Source organism: Emys orbicularis, chromosome 5 (assembly GCF_028017835.1).
Source record: "Emys orbicularis isolate rEmyOrb1 chromosome 5, rEmyOrb1.hap1, whole genome shotgun sequence".
Classification (NCBI taxonomy): Eukaryota; Metazoa; Chordata; order Testudines; family Emydidae; genus Emys; species Emys orbicularis.
This window is the reverse complement of record NC_088687.1, coordinates 136,711,190-136,720,737: the sequence shown is the minus strand read 5'-3', so window position 1 is coordinate 136,720,737 and position 9,548 is coordinate 136,711,190.

The window sequence follows — 9,548 nt, the reverse complement described above, 5'->3', positions numbered from 1 at the left end:
AAAGCTCAGCCACCAGGCGTGCTGTGGCCTCATCAGGGATACTGTTCCTGACACCTTGTAGTCCATCATCATGTGGAATATTGGTGTAAAGTGCTTCTACATCCATGGTGGCCAGGATGGTGTTTTCAGGAAGAACACCAATGCATTGTAGTTTCCTCAGGAAGTAGGTGGTGTCTCGAAGATAGCTGGGAGTGCTGGTAGCGTAGGGTCTGAGGAGAGAGTCCAAATAGCCAGATAATCCTGCTGTAAGAGTGCCAATGCCTGAGATGATGGGGCGTCCAGGGTTTCCGGGTTTATGGATCTTGGGTAGCAGATAGAATACCCCTGGTCGGGGTTCTGGGGGTGTGTCCATGTAGATTTGTTCCCGTACTGTAGCTGGGAATTTCTTGAGCAGATGGTGTAGTTTCTTTTGGTATTCCTCAGTGGGATCAGAGGATAGTGGCCTGTAGAATATGGTCTTGGAGAGTTGCCTGGCAGCCTCCTGTTCATAATCCGACCTGTTCATTATGACTACAGCACCTTCTTTGTCAGCCCCTTTGATGATAATGTCAGAGTTGTTTCTGAGGCTGTGGATGGCATTGCGTTCCATACGGCTGAGGTTATGGGACAAGTGATGTTGTTTGTCCACAATTTCAGCCTGTGCACGTCTGCGGAAGCACTCTATGTAGAGGTCCAGTCTGTCATTTCGACCGTCAGGAGGAGTCCACGCAGAGTTCTTCTTCTTGTAGTGTTGGTAGGAGGGTTCCTGTGGGTCAGTGCACTGTTCAGTGGTGCGTTGAAAATATTCCTTGAGTCGGAGACAACGAAAGGTCTAGTTACATACTTTTCAGTATGAAATATATTTTAAAGGAGTAACTTATTTTATTCATTCAAGCAAATGACTGTAAAAATGAAAGGAAATTCTACTGTTGTGAGAATACCCTTCCACTTCTTATTCCTCGAAATGTAGGGTTATTTTTTTTCTAAAAGTCATATTCAGTCAAACACAAGCTGCAAACAACATACACATATGAGTAGTCCCGTTGACTTTATTTGTAAAATTAATCATGTAAACTAGCATTTACAGGATTAGGGCCCAGACTAGTTAATAAATCTTTTATGTTACCTTGTCGGATGAGAGCCTCCAACACCTCGATGTCCCCAAAAGGTAGAACAGCCTTAAAGGGACAAAAATACCAAATGGTAACATAGCCCCGGTGTGTCCAGCATCAGAACAGTCAATTAATGGAAGCCTACTGGTTGTGAAGTAAGTTGCTATTGTACCGTGGAAGCTGGCTATACCAGACTACTACAACTCCACTAGAAACCACGTTGAAGTTGGAAAGTCCACTGTTGGGGTTGTGGCTGAAGAAGTTTGAGGTGATTAACACATTGATCTACCCAAATTAAGCCCAAAGCTGCCTGCAAAGAGTTGCAAAGGGATCTCAGAAAACTGGGTAACAAAATGGGAGATGAATTTCAATGTTGATAAATGCAAAGTAATGTTCATTGAAAAAAATACTCCCAACTATACAAACAAAACGATGGATTCCAAATGATCTGTTACCACTCAAGAAAGATCTTGGAGTCTTTGTGAATAATTTTCTGAAAACATCTGCTCAATGTGCAGCAGCAGTCAAAAAAGCTAACAGAATGTTAGAGAAGGGATAGATAATAAAACAAAATATTATATTGCCACTATGTAAATGATATGTCCACACCTTGAACACTATGTGCCGTTCTGGTGGCTTTATCTAATATATATATATTAGAATTGGAAAAGATAAAGAGAAGGGCAAATGATGGGGGGCATGGACCAGCTTCCCTGCAAAGAGAGATTAAAAAGCCTGGGACTGTTCATCTTAGAAAAGAGCCAACTAAAGGTCTAAAGGGGATTTGATAGAGGTCTATAAAATCAGACTGGTGTGGAGAAAGTGAATAAGGAAGTGATATTTATCCTTTCACATTACACAAGAACTAGGGGTCACCTTTTGAAATTAAAAGGCAGAGGTTTAAACAAACCAAAGGAAGTACTTCTTCACTCAACACACAATCTGTAGAACTCATTGCCAGGGGATGTTGTGAAGGCCAAAACTATAAATGGATTTAAAAAAAGAATTAGATAAATTTGTGGAGGATAGGTCCATCAATGGCTCTTAGCCAAGATGGTCAGGGACACAACCCATGTTCTGGGTGTTCCTAAGCCTCCAGCTGCCAGATTGGATTACAGGGGATGGATCCTCAAAATTGTTCTGTACTGTTCATTCCTTCTGAAGTATCTGGTCCTGTCCACTCTCAGAAAAGAGGATAGTGAACTAGATGGACGATTGGTCTGACCAGTTTAGTGTTCTTATGTGTGGTTCCCATAACAAACATTCCTGAAATAGTATCTGTGTGATGGGGTACACAAACTCCACACTGGGCGCAAAAGGGTTAAAGGACAATACTGTGCCCAGTAGCCCCACCTCTCTGGGCCTGCAAAGCATGGTCCTGCTGGAGGAGCAGGTTAAAATTAGCTCAGAACCCCAGGCAAGGGGGGAAGAGGGAATAGGCTGGAGGAAGACAGGCCCTTCTCTTGAAAACCACATAGAAGGTTGAGCCTGACATAGGACTACAGTTCTGGTGAGCTCCACAGGCACTGCCTTGTCCTCCCCACCCCTTTTTTGAGAGCCAGAAGGTCTTGCAGGGTTCTGCTCATTTGAACACGGTTCGACTACTGATTGTTTGGACTGTAGGGGACAATGCCTCAAGCTGAAGGAGAGTATAAGTAGTATGTGGCCCAGGGCAGCGGCTTGGATTCTCTGTGCAGAAGACTCAGTTGAAGCTGCATCTCACAGTGCCCTGGGCCAGGACCTGGTGAAGAAGGTGGGCCAGGTCCCCCACCATACCCCAACCTGCAGGGTTTGGTGAGTGCTCCAAGTGAACCTTAAGGACCAACTGAAATCCATGCAGAATAAAACATTTACTAGATTGCCTTCCAGGAATGGGAGAAAATGAGATCCGAAATCAACCTAATTCTGCGCTAGGTTGGAAAGCTTTCACCCAAAAAGAGATATGAACCATGAACCTGCCCTTCTGTACCTGGAAGCCCTGCCTATGTGCCTGCACCAGGCCCTCTTCTCATCAAGGGTTTCTGCAACCTGGACCTCCAGTTACATCTCTTCCTCTCCTTCCAGATGTTTCCAGCTGCCTCTTCTTCCTTGTGTAGCCAATTATTTTAGCTAATTGTTCATTTATTGTGTGATCATAGAATCATAGAAGATTAGGGTTGGAAGAGACCTCAGGAGGTCATCTAGTCCAACATATATATAACATGCTATGTCATATATAATCATTGTGAGCCTGGCTCGGTCCAGCAGGACATCATGAGCCATGGCAAGCTCAGTGTTAGGGGCCCTTGCGAGCACATGGTCCAGTTCCTTGTGTCCACAAGTCCACCTGAACAGACTGTTGGAGTCATGGGCCTTCCTGTACAGGCACCCCAGGTTCTTCATCCATTGCCTCACTGCACAGCAGTCCAGTGAATGCCCAACTCCATCAGCGTCTTTGCAATGTCACAATACAGGTGGATGTTCCTGCTGCTCTGGTCAAAATCATGTAGGATGGCATGCTCTGTCCTGATCTTGGACTGTTGCCATTTTCACCTGCAGTCGTGAACTTTCTACAAAGTGCAGCAGAACGCTGGTGAGAAGTGGTCAGTGCTGCAGCATACTACTACCACCACCACTGTAAAGAGGGGGAAAGGGACCTTTTATAGCTTGTGTAAGGGTACAGTGCATTGTGGGAATGGGAGTGGAGGACTATGGAAATTTGAAACCTGGTATCCATCTATTACCTCCATTCACATTGCAAAGTGGGCCAGGTATAGGGCTGTGTAGTAACACGTGTACTTACTCACACCATTCAGGAGACCTGATACACATGCCTCAAGGGTTTGAGAGTGGGCAATAGGGGGGTTATGGCCTGGACACATGTAGAGTCCCCAGTGCAGACATACCCTTAGACTGCCTCAGTCTTACTTCAGTTTACTTAATTTGACTCGCAGCCATCTCACTTTGTTCCACTGAACCTGAGGGCAAGGTAATAAATAATTCCCATCATGAGGGGCCAGAGGAGAGCAGTGTAGGAGGGAAAGCAGCTAATGGGAAGAGGTGGGAAGGTGCCTCAAACTACCTAAATTCTCGTCGTCCAACTACTCTGCATGTAATGTATACCATCCTCGACTTCATTACATGTCGGGCATGGGTGGAAGCAAGACTAAGGGAGTTTTAAAGAGTTTAAGGGTGTGAGTCTCAGCGTAAGGCCACCTGATTTACACCGCCTTATATCACCTCAGAATTTGGCCCTCTGTTGCCCTTCTGCTCTGCTAAACGATCAAAGGAATGAATGTGCTAGTGCTACTCCTGTGTGCGGGCATAAATTTCCTGCTCTTTGTGATGAGAACAGAGATTAGTTACAGTCTAGATTACCCTCTTCTTCCTGCAGTGTGAACAAAGGTTGCATTTCCTTGTCTTCTTCAACTCCCTCTTATGTGGTGGCTGCTGAGTCAGTCTCTGATGCCATCCTTGCTTCCAAACTTTGACCTTCTGGATGGAGCAAACCCTTGCTCCAGCTTCATGAAGGGCCTTTCTCATGATCTCTATTGACCTCTCTCTGAGATGCAGCTATTGCCTAAGACCTGCCTTTTGAGATAGGGCTGATTTGTTTCGAGTGAATGCCAAATACTGCTCCTCTTTTGTGATCTTTGCCAAAGGGGAAGGATGCCACTATGCAATAGTCTGTCAGTCAAGGAGGGCCATTCATGTCTTAAATGTCAGGCATACTGGAATTTAGGATGATTATTATCAAGCAAAGGTTGTGCTTCAGTTTTCAGTTCAATTTGGGAAAGCAGGGAGAAGTTGTTCTTTATCACTAAAAAAATTTATACTCCCTTTTCCCAAGGAAGTTGAGAGACCTCATATCATATTCATTTCTGGCTGGGAAGTATCCATCGCTAACAACAAATCAGCCACCATGTTGACCAAAGCCCTGGAGGCCTACAGAACTATGCAGTATATTCAAAGGGGACAAATTAAATAGGAATTAGAGATGAAAGCTGTGTTATGGTAATGTAACCCAGTTCAGCCTCATTCTCCCATGATGTTCTGCTCATAAGATCTCTGACCTTCTAACAGTTTGCCAGTTCTCTTGCAACCCCTATCAAATGTGTTTTTTATTAAATGTCCCCTTTGAAAGTAGTCCCAAATGAGTTATCCCTCAGTATGAACTAGTGAAAAAGAGCCCAAATATGTAGACCTTATTCTGAGTCAGATTCTGGCACTGTGATTCACATCAAGTAGCACTTTGCTCCATGAGTCGTCCCATTGAAATTAATGTGTGATAATGTGTAATGGTGACAGAATCTTGCCCAGCATGAGGGATGCAGGATCGGGTTCCTGGCCTTTTAGATTAAGTCAATTGACAAACTGATCAGTGCTAATAGCACATAGGGAGGGAAGGAAATCGCGATTTCTTTTTTTTCTTTCCTTTGTCAAGTTGCCTTTATCTTGACTCTTCCACGTTTGGAGATAGGGAGGGGGCAGAGCATTGTTATGAGATTTGCAGCGCAGTACACAAGAGGATCATCCACTGATGTCCATAAACAGTGTGCTGGCAGCTGCTCCGCATTAAGGGCACCAGGCGTTGATCGAAGGCATCTGCAACAGTAGGTGTCATTTGGAACCTTAACACAGGATGACAACAGTCATGAGCAGCTCAAGGAAAGATGAGGCATGAGGAATATCGATCACTGCGGAGTAAATAACTGTCAAAACGCTCTCAATTTGCAACCCCTTTTTATTTTCTATTATAGGGGAATATGACCAAATCAGGTTAATTATACGTTTCCTTTAAAGACAATTGCGTGTGTGTTTGGATGGGGGGTTCCTCTACACACACCATACGAAAAGCTTCCATATATAACCCCCAAAAAGAAACTCCCTCCTAAACAAAGCAAACGTCTGTTCTTTGGCACAAAGCTACAAGCCAGTTTAGATGCCAAAGTATCTTTCAACACTCCATGTTAAAGGCCTATTGCAAAGCGTCATAGTTAACATAAAAGAGGGTGAGGGATTAGTTTAGGCACGGTAGAACAGTATCACAAGGAACAATGAGCTGAGACTAAAGACATTTAAAAGAATAAGCTTAAAGAAAGGAAAATCAATGAACTGAAACTAAAGAAATATATGCTAGAAAAAATTCTAGGCATACATTTAGGCACTGGAATAATTTTTCTAAGAGAGGAATTCAAGGCACCAGGTGACAGTGAAAGACAATATAATTTTCTTTTGGTTAGGAGGAATTGTGTGAATTTAGTGTCCTATAATATTAGAATGTCCCAAATTACAAGTATCAGAGGGGTAGCCGTGTTAGTCTGAATCTGTAAAAAGCAACAGAGGGTCCTGTGGCACCTTTAAGACTAACTTGCATCTGAAGAAGTGAGGTTCTTACCCACGAAAGCTTATGCTCCCAATACTTCTGTTAGTCTTAAAGGTGCCACAGGACCCTCTGTTCCAAATTACAAGGTTTAGTTCAATGGGAGCACAGAAAATTGGGCCAATTCGTATTATAAGCTTCTATACATATTTGAGAGCACTGATCTTGTGCATATCTTGCTCACAATAGTGAGCACTAATTAAAATTGGGCTACACATGTATGTATCATTGCTCACCAACACGATAAGGGCTATAGGCCCAGGTCCTTAAATGTTAAGGAGAAAAGCACATTCTGACCTTATGTGCTACTGCAGGAAGGTGGAATAGAAAGCTTTAGTGACCCCATTCATTTCTACCCAATAACCTGCCAAAAGTCAGTCTGTGTGTACATGGCTAGAATGATAGCTGGAGTTGGAACATATCTGAAAATTGTTCTCTTAATGCAGGGTCAGGTTTGTTTTAGACACCCAGAATGTGGTACATGAAACAAGAATCACCTTTGAAAGAAAGAACAGTAAAATCACCAATACAGAGCACAATGTATGTTTATGTGTGGTTTTTTTTTTTTATGCAGGCTATATTTCCACACAAGATGGCAGCTAACTCAAAATCAAAGATGGGGACTTGTGTTCATTTAAAGGTGCAGTATCCAAATCAAGTCACAACAGATACAATTTATGCATGCCATTATAGGCTCAGATAATCTTCGGATGAGTGTTCAAACTTGGTTGTTTATCTGAACTTCATTACATTTTAAGGTGCCCTTAAATTTCTGGAGTATTGCGTCCACTTTTGGGCCCCCCACTACAGAAAGGATATGGAAAAATTGGAGAGAGTCCATCAGAGGGCAATGAAAATGATTAGGGGGCTGGGGCAAATGACTTACAAGGAGAGGCTGAGGGAACTGGGCTTATTTAGTCTGCAGAAGAGAAGAGTGAGGGGGGAATTTGATAGCAGCCTTCAGCTACCTGAAGGGGGGTTCCAAAGAGGATGGAGCTAGGCTGTTTTCAGTGGTGGAGGATGACATGACAGAACAAGGAGCAATGGTCTCAAGTTGCAGTGGGGGAGGTCTAGGTTGGATATTAGGAAAACAATTTCAATAAGAGGGTAGTGAAGCACTAGGCTGGGTTACCTAGGGAGGTGGTGGAATCTCCATCCTTAGATGTTTTTAAGGCCCGGCTTGACAATGCCCTGGCTGGGATGATTTAGTTGGGGTTGGTCCTGCTTTGAGCAGGGGATTGGACTAGATGACCTCCTGAAATCTCCTCCAACCCTAATCTTCTATGATTCTATTATTCTATCACTACTTCTTTGCAGCCTTTGGGACTCTTTTATTGTCTCCCGCTGTCTGCATCACTCAGCCTTTTTAAGCAGCAAACTAAACACCTACAATATCTTTGCCACTTAGCTCACAACAGAAATGTGGGTTGGGAAATGTCATGTAGTGTAAGATGCTGAGAGATGCCACAAAAATGCTGTAGACATAGAAATTGTTCTGTTTATTTGTGATTTCCAGTCTATAAAGAGAGAGCTCAGACTAGCACCAGAGTTAGACAGGGCCAGAGGTATATTTAATGTTTGACTTGGGACACTTTGCATACTGTGTGATATAAGGGTGATCATGGGGTTAGGTGTAAATCACCCCTGTTGTTATTGTGGGTCCAACTGCGAAAGGTTCTGTTAAGGCCATTCATTTTTGAGCCAGTAGGTAAATTTCTAAATTGAGTTTGTAATAAAAAATAGTTGATGTAACCAGGCAAATAAAAGGTAGCTAACACAACTACTTAGTATGGTTTTGCCATCTTGCCTGAATATCTGCACCATTTCTGCAACACCACAGTACTGACTGTTGTAGAGGAACATGACCAGGCGCATCTTTCATTGAGAGCCTCACCACTGGCACCAATGCACAACTCTAGCAGGAAACTTCGTTGGACAACCCCCCCTCTGACTTCATGTAACCCACTGGCGAGGATGTGTTCCTGATATGAGTCTCTTACAGCACTGGCTACAGATCTTTAGCTCAAGCTGCATGACCTCATGCTTTTTCTCTGAAGATCCTTGGTTCAATCCATGGTGTGTTGGGTAGGATGGTGGCTGTCACATATGCATGCCACACAGTACGTCGAAATGCATCTGCGTACCATGCTCTTCCAGAGGTGATGGGCGCTCCAGCAGCTGCTTATCTGCCACTGCACTAAAGTCACACTACAGCACTTACATAGTAAGACATGTTGAATGACGACTGACAGAACAGTCACACTGTCTGATCGAGCTGTTGGGATTTTTCCATCAGACTGGTTTTCTGATGGAAAATGCAGTATCTACAAAACTGAAATTATTTGTGGGAAAACTTCAGTTTTAGGGGGAAAAAACAATTTTCCATGGGAGTCACATGACTGTGGGTGTATCATGGGAGATGTAGTCTGGCCAGAAAGATTGGCCCATAGTGGAGAATGGGGGGTTTCGTTCTCCCAAATTACAATTCCCATGAGACAATGCTCCACAATAGGAAAATGCAATTTATTGTCAAACTGACTCAAAACAAAGCAATGATGTTTCCAAATCGAGATTTTTCAGAATATTTCTTACAATGAAGTATTTTTGTATTTCAGCTTTTCATCCTGATTTGGGAAGAAAACAAATGTTGAAAAATATCAGCATTCCCAGTAGGTGAAATTTCATATTTCACCCAGTTGTAATGTCTGAGAACCTGGTATTGGCTGCCGTTGGAAAAATAGGCAGGTGAACTGCTTTATGAGAAACTCCAGCTTCTTAGATGGACACTGGAATTGCTGATGAATCCCTAGGACTCCATGTCTGTGTGAAATTGACATTTGCCTGTTGACTTCCATGGAATTTTCTTGAGTAAGGAATGCAGCATTGCGTTCTAAGACGTGAAGAAAAACACTAATCTGATTAATACTTCAGGGGGAATTTAGATAGGTAAAATCCTACTGCGTGTCTAATGAATTAACTCCTGCCTATTCTAGTAGCCGGAGCTGAGGCCCACAAAGGGAATGCATAGTAAGGCATCTCATTCGTATGATAAGAAAGAACCACATGTAAAGCCATATCTCCTCAGATATGCCCAT